The sequence below is a fragment of the Podarcis liolepis genome (genome assembly GCF_965112155.1).
Source record: "Podarcis liolepis genome assembly, chromosome: 8".
Lineage (NCBI taxonomy): Eukaryota > Metazoa > Chordata > Lepidosauria > Squamata > Lacertidae > Podarcis > Podarcis liolepis.
Genome location: NC_139560.1, coordinates 15076529 through 15092662, shown reverse-complemented (window position 1 = coordinate 15092662; position 16134 = coordinate 15076529).

Here is a 16134-nt window from a genome sequence, read left to right as displayed (position 1 = left end):
TGCCAGTGGGAGCCTTTGAAGAAAAGCCGCACACCTGGGGAGTGAGGAGCAGCAACAACTAGTAACTTTGGTCGGTTGTCAAGGCTGTAAGTTGAAACTGAGGTCGATAAGCAATTCCAGATTAATTTTCATCACATGACTTTTCATTTTGGGGGAAGCCAGAAAAAATTCTCCACTCTGAAGAAAATCAGCCCTGAGTGCTCACTGGAAGGACAGATCCTGAAGCTGAGGCTCCAATACTTTGGCCACCTCATGAGAAGAGAAGACTCCCTGGAAAAGACCCTGATGTTGGGAAACATGGAGGGCACAAGGAGAAGGGAACGACAGAGGACAAAATGGTTGGATAGTGTTCTTGAAGCTACCAGCATGAGTTTGACCAAACTGCGGGAGGCAGTGGAAGACAGAAGTGCCTGGCGTGCTCTGGTCCATGGGGTCACGAAGAGTCGGACACGACTAAACGACTAAACAACAACAAGAGCAAATTCATCGTGGAGATCTCCTATCTCAAGTTTCTCCCACTGGCCACAACTGCATTAATTAGACTAGGACAACATGTTAGGTTCTCTTGCATCAGGGCTGGCAGTGAAGCAGGGAAGGACAGTCCCAAGAACAACTTGCTCAGATGTAAGAGCCAGGACAGCTTTGACAGTTTAATAGGGCCAGGAGGGACCTCTTTTTTTTGCTCCTTTTGACACCTGATCCCTGCCGAGCTGGTAGTTGCTTTGGCACCTGCTGTCGATCAGAAATGGTGGTAATGCAATGCAGCAGATAACAAGACCATGGCTCTTTCCTTTGGGAAATTGCCACGTTGTTGCCAAAAAAATAATAATGCTGGAACACACTGCTGGAGTCCCCAGGTTGGGGATCTGCAACACAGTATGTCAACACATTGTGCAAGCACAGCTACGGTGTTCTAGGACTATCAGTACAAGTCCAGCCTGCTATGTAGCTGTTAGGAGTGAATAAATTTGTCAGTCTCAGTATCTCTCTGTTCCTCGTTTTTCAAGTCCAGTTCTCCACATTTCTACGATAGTTTGTAGTTGCTGTTTTTAAAGTCTGCTTGAAAATTCACCAGCATTTTAATGCGAAAATTCTCCTGATGCACACATTTTTGTATGCAATTTTGGCAGATACGCACACTTTTGCAAGCAATCTTCCCAAATAGAATAGATGTGTTGTTGTTGTTGTTGTTGTTGTTGTTGTTGTTGTTGTTGTTGTTGTTTTGCGCTCTCCAGCTGGCACAAGTACAAGATTGCATCAGTGGAGTGGTGGCGCTCAACTGACCTCTGGCTGGTTGCATTGCTGCAGCTTACCAGGAGGTAGAGAGGGGAGGGAGGCTGGAATGAAGTTACAGGGTTTTAGCAGAAATGTTAGAAAGAACTAAGTAAAAATAGATTGTTAAAATTTAAGGTCAGATTGTGTTAAGATAAATTATAGTACAAAAATTGAGAAAGATGGAAAGGATTTGCTGAAATAGCTAATTGAACAAGAATACAAAAAAGGGTAAGGAGGTCGATGATACAAGTAAATGAAAGGTAGAGATATAGAGATATTGGATGTGATTTTTGAATGTTTTTGCTTTTCTTGTTGTTTTGTTGTATTGTGGTTTTTTGTGGTTTTTTCTCTTTATTTTTGATGTATTGTGAACTTTTTACTGTTTTTTTCTTCTTTTTTCTGTAACTATTAAACTTTTAATAAATATCTTTTTTTAAAAAAAGAGAGAGTGTAATAAACCAAAAAAAAGAGGGGGGGAGGGAGGGAGGGGAGGTGGTGGTGAGGTGGGCACAATGCAAACACGCTGGTGGAGCCAGTCTTGTGCATTTGCACTGCACTGACCTTGCTGCTACCTTGCTGCTCCTGATAAGCAGCAAACATATGACCTGCCAGAAGTTAAGTGAGAACTACCATCCCACCACATGGCCTGCTACTGGCCAGCACTAATTCTACTCCACAACTTCTTGAATTAAGACTGGCCTCTACTTATCACAGTGTTTTCACAGTAGTGAATGTCCTTCATAAAGGACTTTTTAAAAAATGCTCAAAGAATGCAAATTATACAAATACAAAGAATACAAACAGCACTATTTGTAGGATGAAATTGGTATTAAAATGTGTGTGTGTGTGTGTGTGTGTGTGTGTGTGTGTGTGTGTGTTCCTGCTGTTTTAAGGCTCTGTCTGAAGAGCCGACTTGACTGGGTGTTATATTCATACATTTGCATGTGACAATCAAATGCTAGATTTAGTAGTAGTATTAGTAGCCCCAGTTGATGAGCGTTCTTTTAAAAATATATTATAAGAACAATCCTGTGCATGAGAAGCTGGCATAAAGTTATACCAAATCAAAACCCCTTTAAAATAATGTTTTATGCCAGGATGCCAAGTCAAGGACTTAGGATCCAGTAGAATTGCTATATTTCAAATGTGAAAATCCAGACACAAGAGTTGTTGAGCTAGACTTCTGAGATGGGTTGTCATACGTCAGGATTTTCCAGGCCTTTTAAGCGGATTCTGCCCGGACACTGTTTCAGACTGCCATATGTCCGGGAAATTCCGGACGTATGGCAACCCTAGGATCCAGCTACGAAGTGCTTCTCCCAGCAGCAGCTTTCTAAGCCACTATCTGAAGCACTTCCTACTGCCTCACCTTCATTAAACCTCGCTGCACGCACATGTAGCATCTCACCTTTGCCTTCCTGCTGCTCCTCCTCACTCTGCAGTTGGCATGGCTGATGCAAACTGCAGAGCGTGACGACACCTTACATTTCTATGTATATAGGAGGAAATACATAATGCTTTGAGCCCCTTGAGGGTTCTGATTGATAAGAAAGGGCCTCAGTGAATGGGAAGGGAGCTTAAGGCTTCATGCATGGTTCTTTCCCTTCAGTTCTTTCCAGAGCCAGTGTGTCAAATATCTTTAATACGGTCAATGACCAGGAAACAATTTATAAAATATGACATTAAGAGTAATATTGTGCTAGAAGTAGCAGTAAAAATGTGGCCAATTCTCAGAGTTGGTGCTTATATTTATGACCAGGTTTCGAGTTTTAAGTTTTTAAAATTCAATTCAGGAGTCGCTACTGTTTAATATCGTTCCTTCGATGTTTACAGTTTGGACTCCTTTGTAGACATCATTGCTCGTCTTATTCTTGTTGCAATGTAACAGTACTTTGCCACGGACCTGTTAATTTCGGGCTCTTTGTCAGCTAAGAGGTGTCTGATATAGGTGTCGTCTGTGCTACGAGGTATTTTCCTCAGAATCGGTTCGATCAGCTCTTTTCTTGAGTCTCGATATAATGGGCAGTATAAGATGACATGCCCAATGGTTTCGATTTCATTGCTGTTACAGGGACATAATCTTTGTTCGATCGGTGTTTTATTGTATCTTCCCTCTAGAAGAGCTGAAGGGAGAGCGTTGAAGCGGGCCCTGGAAAATGCCCATCGGTGTTTAGCGTTGTCTAGAACTTTGAGATAGTTTGCTAGATGGGGCCTTTGGGAATTGTATAGAAGTTTATAAGTTATCGGAAGTTGGTGAGCCAGTGTGGTTTAGTGGTTAAGATCAGTAGTCTTGTAATCTGGGGAACCGAGTTCGCGTCTCGGCTCCTCCACATGCAGCTGCTGGGTGACCTTGGGCTAGTCACACTTCTTTGAAGTCTCTCAGCCCCACTCACCTCACAGAGTGTTGTGGGGGAGGAAGGGAAAGGGAAAGGAGAATGTTAGCCGCTTTGAGACTCCTTAGGGTAGGATAAAGTGGGATATCAAATCCAAACTCCTCTTCTTATTGAAACCCCACAAAAACTCCGTGAGGTAGGTTAGGCTAAGAAGGAGCGACCAGCCCAAAGTTACACAATGAGCTTCATGGCCCAGTGAGGATTTGAAACCTGGTCTTCCAAGTCCTAGCCTGACATTGTAACCGCTACATCTGCCCCCCACAATCTCCTCATCACTGAAATAAGGGATACAAAGAGACTTGCATTATTTCCCACCCCCTCCAGTAAAACAGTGGTTAAACTGTTTAATGTCGGCAGCATATTTGTCATAGTAAGACAGAAATTGGAAGATAGAAGGACAATATTGTGGTCGGACGCCGTGCGCCAAAGCTTTTCAAAGAATCAACACATTTCAAAGAAACTGATACAGCTACTGGCAGCCCCTGAACACACAAAAAGATTTAAGTTGTGGCTTCCAATATGTTACCGCCGAAGAAAGCCCTTTCCTTGTAATGAGTGCTTGGTCGAGATTTCACAACCCATCATCAAGTTGCCCATAGCCAGTAATCATCATTCTCAGAGAATTTCTCACATTCTTTTCTTTTTAAAAAAACAAACAAACGTGTTTTCTGCCCTGCAAAAAATAACAACCCCGTTCTCAGAAGATGGGGACAGTGGAGGCACCTCTGATGGTGTTTCCTGCTTGGCAGGGGGTTGGACTTGATTGCCCTTGTGGTCTCTTCCAACTCTATGATTCTATGATTCTATGATTCTACAGCAGAAGCAGCTTAGAGTCCTGGGGCACTGTAGAGATTAGCAAATTTATTGTGGCATAAAATTTTGTTTTTATTTTCGTGTGAGTCTGAGCCCACATCTGGTAGAGAAAGCTCTGGACCATGAACGCTTAGGCTACAATAAATTTGTTTGTTTTGAGGATGTCACGGGACACCAGCTTGTTTTGATAGCCTACGGAATGAATCCACACCCTTGCTCTGAAATTATGGAGGTTTGAATAAAATACTATGAGATTTTTGGTTGACCGATAATGTAAGTAAATCATATCCCACATAACCGAGATAGATCACATTGATCCGCGTAAGCACCATTATTGCATATTTTAATTAAAGGTAAAGGAAAAGAGACCCCTGACAGTTAAGTCCATTCGTGGACGACTCTGGGGTTGCGGCTTTAAAGGCCGAGGAAGCCGGCATTTGTCATGTGGCCAGCATGACTAACCCGCTTCTGGCGAAACCAGAGCAGAGCATGGAAACGCCATTTACCTTCCCGCTGGAGTGGTACCTATTTATCTACTTGAACTTTGATGTGGTGCTTTCGAAATGCTAGGTTGGCAGGATCAGGGACCGAGCAACGGGAGCTCACCCCGTCATGGGATTTGAACCACCGACCTTCCAATCGGCAAGCCCTAGGCTCAGTGGTTTTGTGGGGTTTTTTTGAATTTTTTTTATTGTTTTTCACAATTTATATAAACACAAAACAATACAAGCAAACAAACACATAAACAAACATATATAATTTCAAATCCTTTTTTCTTAAACCTTACTTCAGCGACTTCCTCGTACCTTCCCTTTCTGCATCCCAGTTTCCAAATTTGTTTCAGCAAATGCTCACCCTTAAATTTATCTAATTTTCACCTTGTTCTTTTCTTTTACTTTATCTTTTACAGCCGTAATCCCCATTTTTCTAAAACCTCAACATTTTAGCATTCATTAATTTTACAATGTTTCTTAAGATAAATTTTAAATTTCTTCCAATCTTCATCCGCCGTCTCTTTCCCCTGGTCACGGATTCTGCCAGTCATTTCAGCCAGTCCCAAGTAGTCTATCACCTTCATCTGCCATTCTTTCAGAGTGGGTAGATCTTGTGTCTTCCAATACTTTGCGATAAGTATTCTTGCTGCTGTTGTAGCGTACATAAAAAAAGTTCTATCTTTCTTTGGCACCAATTGGCCGACAATGCCCAAGAGAAAGGCCTCTGGTTTCTTAAGGAAAGTACATTTAAGTACCTTTTTCATTTCATTATATATCATTTCCCAGAAAGCCTTAATCTTCCGGCACGTCCACCAAAGGTGATAAAAAGTACCTTCAGTTTCTTTACATTTCCAACACTTATTATCAGGCAAATGGTAGATTTTTGCTAGCTTGACTGGGGTCATGTACCACCTGTAGATCATTTTCATAATATTCTCTCTTAAGGCATTACATGCCGTAAATTTTATACCGGTGGTCCACAACTGTTCCCAGTCAGCAAACATAATATTATGACCAATGTCCTGTGCCCACTTAATCATAGCTGATTTAACTGTTTCATCTTGTGTATTCCATTTCAGCAACAAGTTATACATTCTTGACAAATTCTTAGCATTGGGTTCTAACAGTTCTGTTTCTAGTTTTGATTTCTCCACCTGGAAGCCAATTTTTCTGTCCTGTTTATAAACCTCCATTATTTGATAATAATGGAGCCAGTCTCGTACTTTAGTCTTCAATCTCTCATAACTCTGTAGTTTCAATTTGTCTCCCTCTTGTTCCAAAATTTCCCAATATTTTGGCCATTTGGCCTCCATGTTAAGTTTTTTCACGGCTTTAGCCTCCATTGGCAACAGCCACCTTGGGGTTTTATTTTCCAACAAATCTTTATATCTAATCCAGACATTATATAATGCTTTTCTAACAATATGATTTTTAAAAGCTTTATGCGCTTTAACCTTGTCATACCATAGATATGCATGCCATCCAAATACATTATTGAAACCTTCCAAGTCCAAGATATCTGTATTCTCGAGGAGCAGCCACTCTTTCATCCAGCAAAAAGCTGCTGATTCATAGTACAGTTTTAAGTCCGGCAGGACAAATCCCCCTCTTTCCTTTGCATCCGTTAAAATTTTAAACTTTATTCTGGGTTTTTTGCCCTGCCAGATAAATTTTGAAATGTCTTTCTGCCACCTCTTGAAACAGTCCATCTTGTCAAGAATTTGCAATGCTTGAAATAAAAATAGCATTCTAGGTAATACATTCATCTTAATAACTGCAATTCGGCCTAATAAGGAAAGCTTCAAATTTGACCATATTTCTAGATCCTTTTTAACTTCAGTGGTTTAGACCACAGCGCCACCTGTGTATTTTAATTACGTACACTTTAATGTTATTTGGTCAGATTCAACTAATGAGTCCCGCTAGCAAAAACCTGTACAAGGACTTCCATGAGCACCGTGAGGCTTTCCCCATCCCAGAACTACAATTTCCAGAGTGGTTTAACAATCAATCCCTCTTCACAGGGAACTCTGGGAACTGTAGCTTCTTATTTATTTATTTATTTATTTATTTATTTATTTATTTATTTATTCAATTGCTACACTGTCCTAAACCTGGAGGTCTCAGGGCAGTTCACAAACAAGACCACAACATATAAAATCAAACCAAAAACAATCTCAATTTTTTTAAAAGCCCCGAAATAGCCACATTCTAAAAGGGTATTGGATGTCAATAAGATCAACCAAACACCTGGTTAAAAAGGAACGTTTTTGCCTGGTGCCAAAAGGTGTATAATGAAAGCGCCAGGTGAACTTCCCAGGTGAACAGGAGTCTCCTAACAACTCTCATCCCTCTTAACAAACTACAGCTCCCATAATTATTTGGGGGAGGGCATGACAGTTTAAAATGTTATCGTAGTGCTTTAAACACTTCATGTGAATGTGGCCAGTGTTGAATACAGTTCAGTGCTAATCACACTCACAGTAGACCCATTTATATTAATTGTCAGGAAACTGACATCAGAGCAACAGGAGAAGGAGAGGCTCTCCGATTCTGCAGGGGAAGGTACCAGCACTAGGGGGAGACGCAGCTTGATAGAGGGGGAAGGAAATCAGCGTAACACCAAGGATCCAGGAGAGCAAATGGGGGAAGAGGGGGAAGGGCTCCGGGATTCTTCCTTGGAAGTCAGTGAGGAGAGCACTGGTCCTCCACTACCCATGCCCTCCCTGCGCAGAAGACTCCCGCGCAATGAGAGGCGGAGACGATTGGGTGTCAAACAGCTTTTATGCTGGCAAAGGTTTAAGAAACGCCCACAGACAGATTCTGCTAGCGACTGAGACAGCCACGCTGAGATGGGCTGTGCAGTCAAGACGGTTTAACCCAGGCAGTTAAGCTCCCAAACGGGGACAGTTTACGCACGAGTAACTCCAAACCACTACATTAATGAACAAGTCTATAAATTTCAATAGGTCTACTCTGAGGAGCAGTTGGCTGCAACCCATTGTTACGATGATTTCGGCAACCTATGTACAGTCCACAGCACCATCCTGGGGCATTGTGGGGCCATGGAATGCACACCACGATAAAAAAGATGGCGACTACTAGCCAAAGGGTTGTGGGACACCCTCCATGGCCATTGAATATGTGTCTGCCTTGAATTTAGCACATACACCCCCCATAAAATCAGAGACACCCGCCCTCCATTTTCTGCCTGCAGACAAGACTGCAATCCATCCTCCTTCTGTACCAAGAAACAGCAAACAATGTTCTGCCTTTCGATCCCATCCTTTGCTCATAAATATCCACAACCAGTCTGGTTAACGCAGAAGACCGTGGGACATTTCAGGCGAGGAAAGAACAAGCAACCTGTTTATTTAACATGAGCTATCTTTCTTTCCCTTTCTCTTTTTTCCCCTTTCACACAATCAAAGCTGACAAGTCCGCTCAACATTTGTTTGGCAGAGCTCCCTACATAATAACAGCCCAGCTTAATTGGGCCTCCTAACCATCTATATGTTCTTGCAGCAGGCAATCCATCTGTTCGGCATTCTGTGATTGCCTTTGAACATAACTAAATCCAAAGGGCGGAGTAGGGAGGGGCGGGTGGAGCGGGGAGGCCCTTTACATTAAAACAATGTGGGGAAATCTGATGTAAACAGGGACCCTCCTATTCCGTCTGCAGTTTAAATTGTGGGGATGGATTTAGATCCTCCAGGCAAAATGCAAGCATTCCCTTCTCCTCCCTACTCCCCACATCAATGCACATGCGCGCACACACACCTTCATCCACTCAGCTGTCGGTTACATTCTGAACCTTAAAGGCAGTCCACACAAACAGGAGTAGAAGCAGTGCAAATGTTCCTGAACTGCACCGCTTCCAAATTTTTTGCTGTTTAGTTGTTTAGTCGTGTCCGACTCTTCGTGACCCCCTGGACCAGAGCACGCCAGGCACTCCTGTCTTCCAATGCCTCCCACAGTTTGGTCAAACTCATGCTGGTAGCTTCGAGAACACTGTCCAACCATCTCATCCTCTGTCGCCCCCTTCTCCTTGTGCCCTCCATCTTTCCCAGCATCAGGGTCTTTTCCAGGAAGTCTTCTCTTCTCATGAGGTGGCCAAAGTATTGGAGCCTCAGCTTCAGGATCTGTCCTTCCACTGAGCACTCAGGGCTGACTTCCTTCAGAATGGATAGGTTTGATCTTCTTGCAGTCCATGGGAGTCTCAAGAGTCTCCTCCAGCACCATAATTCAAAAGCAGCAATTCTTGGGTGATCAGCCTTCTTTATGGTCCAGCTCTCACTTCCATACATCACTACTGGGAAAACCATAGCTTTAACTATACGGACCTTTGTTGGCAAGGTGATGTCTCTCGTTCGTGGATCACTGCCTTGCCATGGTGAAGGGGCTTGAATAACTCAGAGAAGCTATGAGCTATGCCATGCAGGGGCACCCAAGATGGACAGGTCATAGTGGAGAGTTTTGACCAAACGTGATCCACCTGGAGGAGGAACCGGCAAGCCACTCCAGTATCCCTGCCAAGAAAACTCCATGGTCAAAGACAACAGGCTTCCAAATTAGATGGGAGCAAAAGAACTAAATGCATACTTCCAAGTTTTTCACACACACACACACACATAAATGAAAAGAACTTCGCAGAGCCCTTTTCAGATGATGGGAATCTATGTAGGGAGACTGTGCCCCCCCATCCCTGTCGCTGACCTGTGTGGCCCCATTTGCCCAGGGTCTTTGGCCCTTTCCAGTGGAGGCTGGTGCCCATTGGGACTCGGAGGGTGAAAGGGAGAAAGGCCTGAGCTAATGACAGGCAGAGATGACAAATTCTAGTTTTGTCCCTAAACTCCTTGCTGCTGCTGAGTTCTACAAAGACCACCCAGAAACTAAGGAGGAAGAAGCCAACAGCTAATGCCCATAGCTGTCAACTTACAGATTTGAAAATAAGGGACCAGCAGCCTCGAAAATAAGGGATCAGCAGCCAAAATAAGGGATTTCCTTCCCCCCCACCATGTGCCCCCGCTCCAGACAGACCTTTTCCCCGGCAAGGGTGAGTGGGCCGTCGATAACGTATCCATCCGATTCCGAGCACAACTTCTGAGCCCCTCCGAGCCAAAGGCAGAAAGCCCAGCCAGCAGCCAAACAAAGCCTCAAGCAGTGGTTCCCACAGTGCAGCAACCTGGCAATGGGGATGCAGCAAGGAAAACCACCGTCACCTCTCTGCTGGGAAGCGCTGAGCAAAGGCGGGTCCCCAGGCAACACGGCCAATTTGATCAGCACAAGGCATGCAAGCTCCACCCCCCAGTTGTTCTTAGACTCCTTATTGTGTGAGCAACGCAGCCAAGCAACACAGTTGGAGCCTCCCTCCTGCCTGGCCGGCAGGGAGGGAGGGAGAGAGAGGAGCTGCTTCCTTTAAAACCCAGGAAATTTAAGGGACATCATCAATAAGGGACAGCAGCAGGACACGGTGCTGGGATAAGGGACTTTCCCACCAAATAAGGAACGGTTGACAGCTATGCCAATGCCCATCGTTGGACTGGCTGGAAGTAGGAAGCAGGCAGGCGAGAGCTTGTTGAGGGCAGGCTGCGCTTGGCAGGGGCAGTGCTCCACTTGCCCCAATGCACCAGCCCCCACTGGCACCTTCATTTTTTTTCTCCTCCCTGCATTCCTTGAACACTTGGCCTCAGCAGTGGGCCCCTACATCCATGCACCCCTCTGGCCACTCCACGATGCCTCTGTGTTCAGCTGAATGTACGAAAGGGACCTCTTCACTGTTAACAGTGCGGTACGGATGTAGGAGCCCTTTTTATAAATCCAGGTGAGAGTGCAGATATCAAGAGCGAGGCCATAAGGATGCCTGCACATCAAGGGTGTGGCTGGTTGGCATGATGCTGATGCCTCCTCCAAGTCTTCAGGAAATGCATGAGTCGAAGAAGGGACATATGAATGCGCAATAGACCATGTGAACACAGAGCCAGTCAGTGCATGGAGATTCAAGGCATGAAAGCAGGCATGGCTCCCTTTACACACCACACACATTGGGTTGCATTGAGCGCATAGTAGACCCATTGACATCAGTGGACCTAAGCTAGACCTGCCTATTGATTTTAATTGGTCTGTTCTGAAGTGGCCCAATTACTGTATTTTTCCATGTATAAGACTATATCCCCCCCCCCCCATATTTTTAAAGTTTAAAATTGGGGGTCGTCTTATACAGGGAATGTTGCAATTAATTATTTCTTAATTTTGGGCTCAAAAAATAGGGGTCATCTTATACATGGGGGCATCTTATACATGGAAAAATACAGTATTTGAACCCTTAAGAAAGTCCCAGAATTCTCTGGGGGAAACCACAAGCATTTAAAGTGGTATCACAGTCCTCTAAATATATGGTGTGAATGTGACCCAGAACTAGCATTGGACCCACTATATGCTGAGTCTGCGGAGATTCTTCCAGAAGAGTTTGCACGCTTGGGAGAAGAGTTCAAGCGTAGACATCTCCCTAATAAGCTCTGTGCAGACAAATATTTTTCATGGGGAAGCATTCCACCATGCAATCTCTAGTGTTTCAGGCCAGTCAGTATTTCTTCAGTTTAAAACAGGGTCCCATGTTAGAAATTAGTCACTGACCAGGGTGCTACACTTAAAAACCCAAACCAGCAAAACAAGTAAACTGGAAGCTGGCATCAATAAAATTGTTGGAAGCGAGGCTGCCTTTGGAAAAGAGAGCTGGAAAGGATTTCAGGATTTGGAGGCCTTTTGTTTGAGATAAAAACTGAAGTGAAACAATAATTGGGCCTTCTCAGATGGTTTCGATTTGTCTGTATAATCCCCCAGAGAGACATGCGAAAAAGAGAGAGCACATTCTGTGATCGATCAAAATCGGAACAATATGCTTTTAGCAAGCACAATAAAAGGGCATAGAAGCTGGAGGAAGAGGGAAAGTTGCTCCAACCCTTGTTGGCTGGAGGAAGAGGGAAAGTTGCTCCAACCATCCCTTACTCCCTCTTTCTTTCTCCCGGGAAAGAAAAAGGTGTAAAAAAACCATGACCTGATTATGCAAACATTGCTTCGTTTCTTCGTTCCAGCTGAATGAGCCACACCCATTACAGGGAATGGTGGCAAGTGGCAAGTTGCTTATACCTCTGGCCGTCTCATGTTTATTGTCAAATGCAACACACTGGAGGAGTTGGGACCATCATGTCATCATTGATGCACAAATCATTCACGTGGGGGAAAACACAGGCCATGTTTACGCTACACATTTAAAGCACTTTGAACAATTATGGCTCCCTCTAAAAAATAACTGGGAGCTATAATTTGTTAAAAGTGCTAAAGGTTGCTAGGAGACACTTATTCCCCTCTCAGAGCTAAAGTTCTCAGAGTTCCCTGAGAAGAGGGATTGATTGTTAAATCACTCTGGGAACTGTAGCTTCCTGAGGAGAATAGAGACCTCCTAAAAGCTCTCAGCACTCTTAACAAACTACAGCTCCCAGATTATTTCAGGGGAAACCCATGCCTGTTTAAAGTGGTATCACAGTGCTTTATATGTACAGTGTGAACATCACCACGGTGTGGTGACTCTCTGGTTCACCAGCTGAGGTTCTTAAGTGCAGCACAGCCATGTGGGGGATACTAACCCAATGGTAAATGCACCCTGTACACCAGGAGTGGGGAACTGGATCCAGGAGGTTCTAGTCAATCATTGGAGTGATTCAGATTGTCCTGCAGTTCTTTCAACACAATATAACACACAAATCACACCTGGGGTGTGGGTGTGTGATAGGACTGAACCACAAGGGTTGAAGAGGCAACTTGATGTACAGTGGTACCTCTGGTTAAGAACTTAATTCGTTCCGGAGGTCCGTTCTTAACCTGAAACTGTTCTTAACCTGAAGCACCACTTTAGCTAATGGGGTCTCCTGCTGCTGCTGCGCCACCAGAGCACAATTTCTGTTCTCATCCTGAAGCAAAGTTCTTAACCCGAGGTACTATTTCTGGGTTAGCGGAGTCTGTAACCTGAAGCATCTGTAACCTGAAGCATCTGTAACCTGAGGTACCACTGTACTGTCATGTGTACCTAGGAAGGTACACATGATTTCCAGCTCCCTAGCACAGCAAACATAATGGTACTCCTCCCCCCTTTTCACTCGGTGCAGATGTGATGGGCATTCATCATCGTTGTTATTTGGAAACCTCCTAGCTGGAAGGCACAGCCTTGCCACCATCCTTGCACTCAGACAGTGAGTCCTTTGCAGTGCCTCCTTTTCTCCTGCCTTGTAGAAGGCAAACATTGCAAAGTAAGGGAAAAGTTTAAAAACACAAGACACCTCATCCGGGGGCTGCATCTAACCATACTATGGATCTCGTCAGCTTAGCTATGCATTTGGCTGGTTTTTACTCTCCACTGGGACAACACCTTCCTGTAGCTGCCATAAGTATAACAGAACTTCATTTTGCAAGGCCCACTTGGAGCTGTCCAAGGTACTGTTTTTGACTGCCCTCTGCATGAAAGATGCCTTTGCCTTCCTTGACCAGACTTTACCTGCCATGGCTTGACTTTGCCTACCTTGGCGGGACTGTTTGATTGGAGCTTGCTGACCTTGCTGCAACCGTGCTGACCTAGCCAGGACCATAGCTGTCAACTGTCCCTTATTTGGGGGGAAAGTCCCTTATCCTAGCGCTGTGTCCCGCTGCTGTCCCTTGTTGATGATGTCCCTTAAATTTCCCGGGTTTCAAAGGAAGCAGCTCCTCTCCCTCCCTCCCTCCCTGCCAGCCAGGGAGGCTCCAACTGTGTTGCTTGGCTGCATTGCTCACCCAATAAGGAATCTAAGAACGACTGAGGGGTGGAGCTTGCATGCCTTGTGCTGATCAAATCAGCCGCATTGCCTGGGAACTCGCCTTTGCTCAGCGCTTCCCAGCAGAGAGGTGACAGTGATTTTCCTTGCTGCCTCCCCTTTGCCAGGTTGCTGCGTTGTGGGAACCACTGCTTGAGGCTTTGTTTGGCTGCTGGCTGGGCTTTCTGCCTTTGGCTCGGAGGGGCTCAGAAGGTGAACATACCTGTGCTCTGAAAAGCCCTTATTTTGGCTACTGATCCCTTATTTTTGAGGCTGCTGGTCCCTTATTTTCAAATCTGTAAGTTGACAGCTATGGCCAGGACTTACCCACACCTGACTTGGCTTCCCCACCTACTTCCACAGAACCTTGCAGAGAATTCACATCATCACGTGCAGCATTTCAGTTTCACTAGCGCAGATTCGCACATCACCTGACAACATCATCAATCAATGGTTGTCTGCCCTGAGCCACAAGGCCTAAGATGAGCTGGGCACAAGATATTGCAAGGAGGTGCACCAGGGGACTAGAATGGAGGGCTGGAGTCGGTTTCCAAGGCCAAGGCAGGAGGCAGGACCAAAGAATTGCAGCAAGAGGGCTCTACCCTTGCCCCATGTGCATCTATTAACCAGTGTACACCTGTTTATTGATTGCAAAGGGGTTCTAACGAATGCATATTGTCTGTGGTGCTGGAGTCTGCTGCAGTGATCTCACTCTTCCCCTGCATGCATTTATTGCAATATGTTCAAGGGTCTTGCAAAGAGACCTACATGCCTACAGTTGTAGGAACGCATACAAGGTCTCTTCATGCAAGCTGAATGTTGGGTCTTCTGCCTAATCCCATGCCCATGTTAGCTTCTCTGAGAAGAGCTAAGACCTAAAGGAATCCACCCACCAAGTGATATGCATCTATTTCTGAACCAGGCCTTGGTGGTGGTGGTGGGGAATTGCTGCTGGAGAAGAGAGGGAAACTCTTTAATCCAGGCGATGTTTAATCTATGGGTTCTTTCTGCCCATCTGTACTGCACGTTCCTTTTTGCATCCCCATTGCAGCAAACCGAAAACCAGCCTGCAGCTATTTGTGTGAGGCTTTTAAATGCTCATTGAAGCTGTTTACCTTCCGTTGACTCAATTACATCTTGTCAGGTCTCTACTCAACCATGCGACGCGGCTGCTGGCAGGGACCTGGGTTCTCTAACCGCTGCATTCCAAGCAACACACAAGACCCTCAGTTGCACACACACAATGACTTCGCTCCGCTCTACGAAGTTTAGAAACCTGTTGGTGGAATGTAGCAATTCTGTGGGCTACGTAGCAATTCTGCCATCCTTCGGTTGTATTAGCAGACAGTCTTAGGCTTATATCCGCCAACCTGGGGTGTCAGTGCAAGACGCAGATTTTCCATGATCTCTTTTTAAGTTGAATTGTGTGTGTGTGTGTGTGTGTGTGTGTAAAACAATTGCAGAAGGTATGACTAAAGGGTGTTTTTTTTAAAAAAAAACAATAATTAAGTTTTTTTTCTTTATATCCCAGTTTTCAAGGTAAAAGTCTTCACAAATCAGTCTACTATATTATTATTATTATTATTATTATTATTATTATTATTATTATTATTATTAGCAACTGCCCTTCTCCAGAAGGTTCCAGCACAAGTGACAGCAATATAAAATACAGCATTAAAAACAGTTTAAAACAAATGACAATCACCACTAGAGTTGGTGTGTGTGTGTGTAGGTAAGTAGGTAGGTAGGTAGTCAAATATGGCTAATTTGAGAGAACATCTTGAAATAATTGTATACACTTTCCTTCCAGCTGTATTTAAGTCAATTGCTGAATTTTATGTTTTAATGTATTTGTATTTTGATGTTTGTGGCCTGAGCCCGGTTATGGTAGGGGAGGGTGGGATATAAATAAAAATTATTATTATTATTAATGCAAAAATATCACTGGGGGTTGTTTTGCCAGAGCTCCAGATCTGCAACCTGAATTTGCTGCTATGTGATTGAATCCTACTCAAAAACAGTGACAAGCCTGGAAGCACCCAGTGAATTAAAATAGAATGAAAGATAAAGCCAGTTGTAATATTACTGACTTACACTCGCATGCATGAAGAGTTAACCTGAGCCCAGAGCTCAGGTTACAAGTGGGTGTGGCTTAGCAGGGTTCCAGCAGGCTCTGCTCTCCCTCCCTCAGCATTTTCTCTTTGTGCTTCCTGAAACAAGCAAAGAAGGAGCCATGTGGCTTGGCTCCCAACTTAGCAAATGCTACATGTGATTGAAAAGAATCTGTCCCAAAAGGATATTTTAAAGGCTGCATCT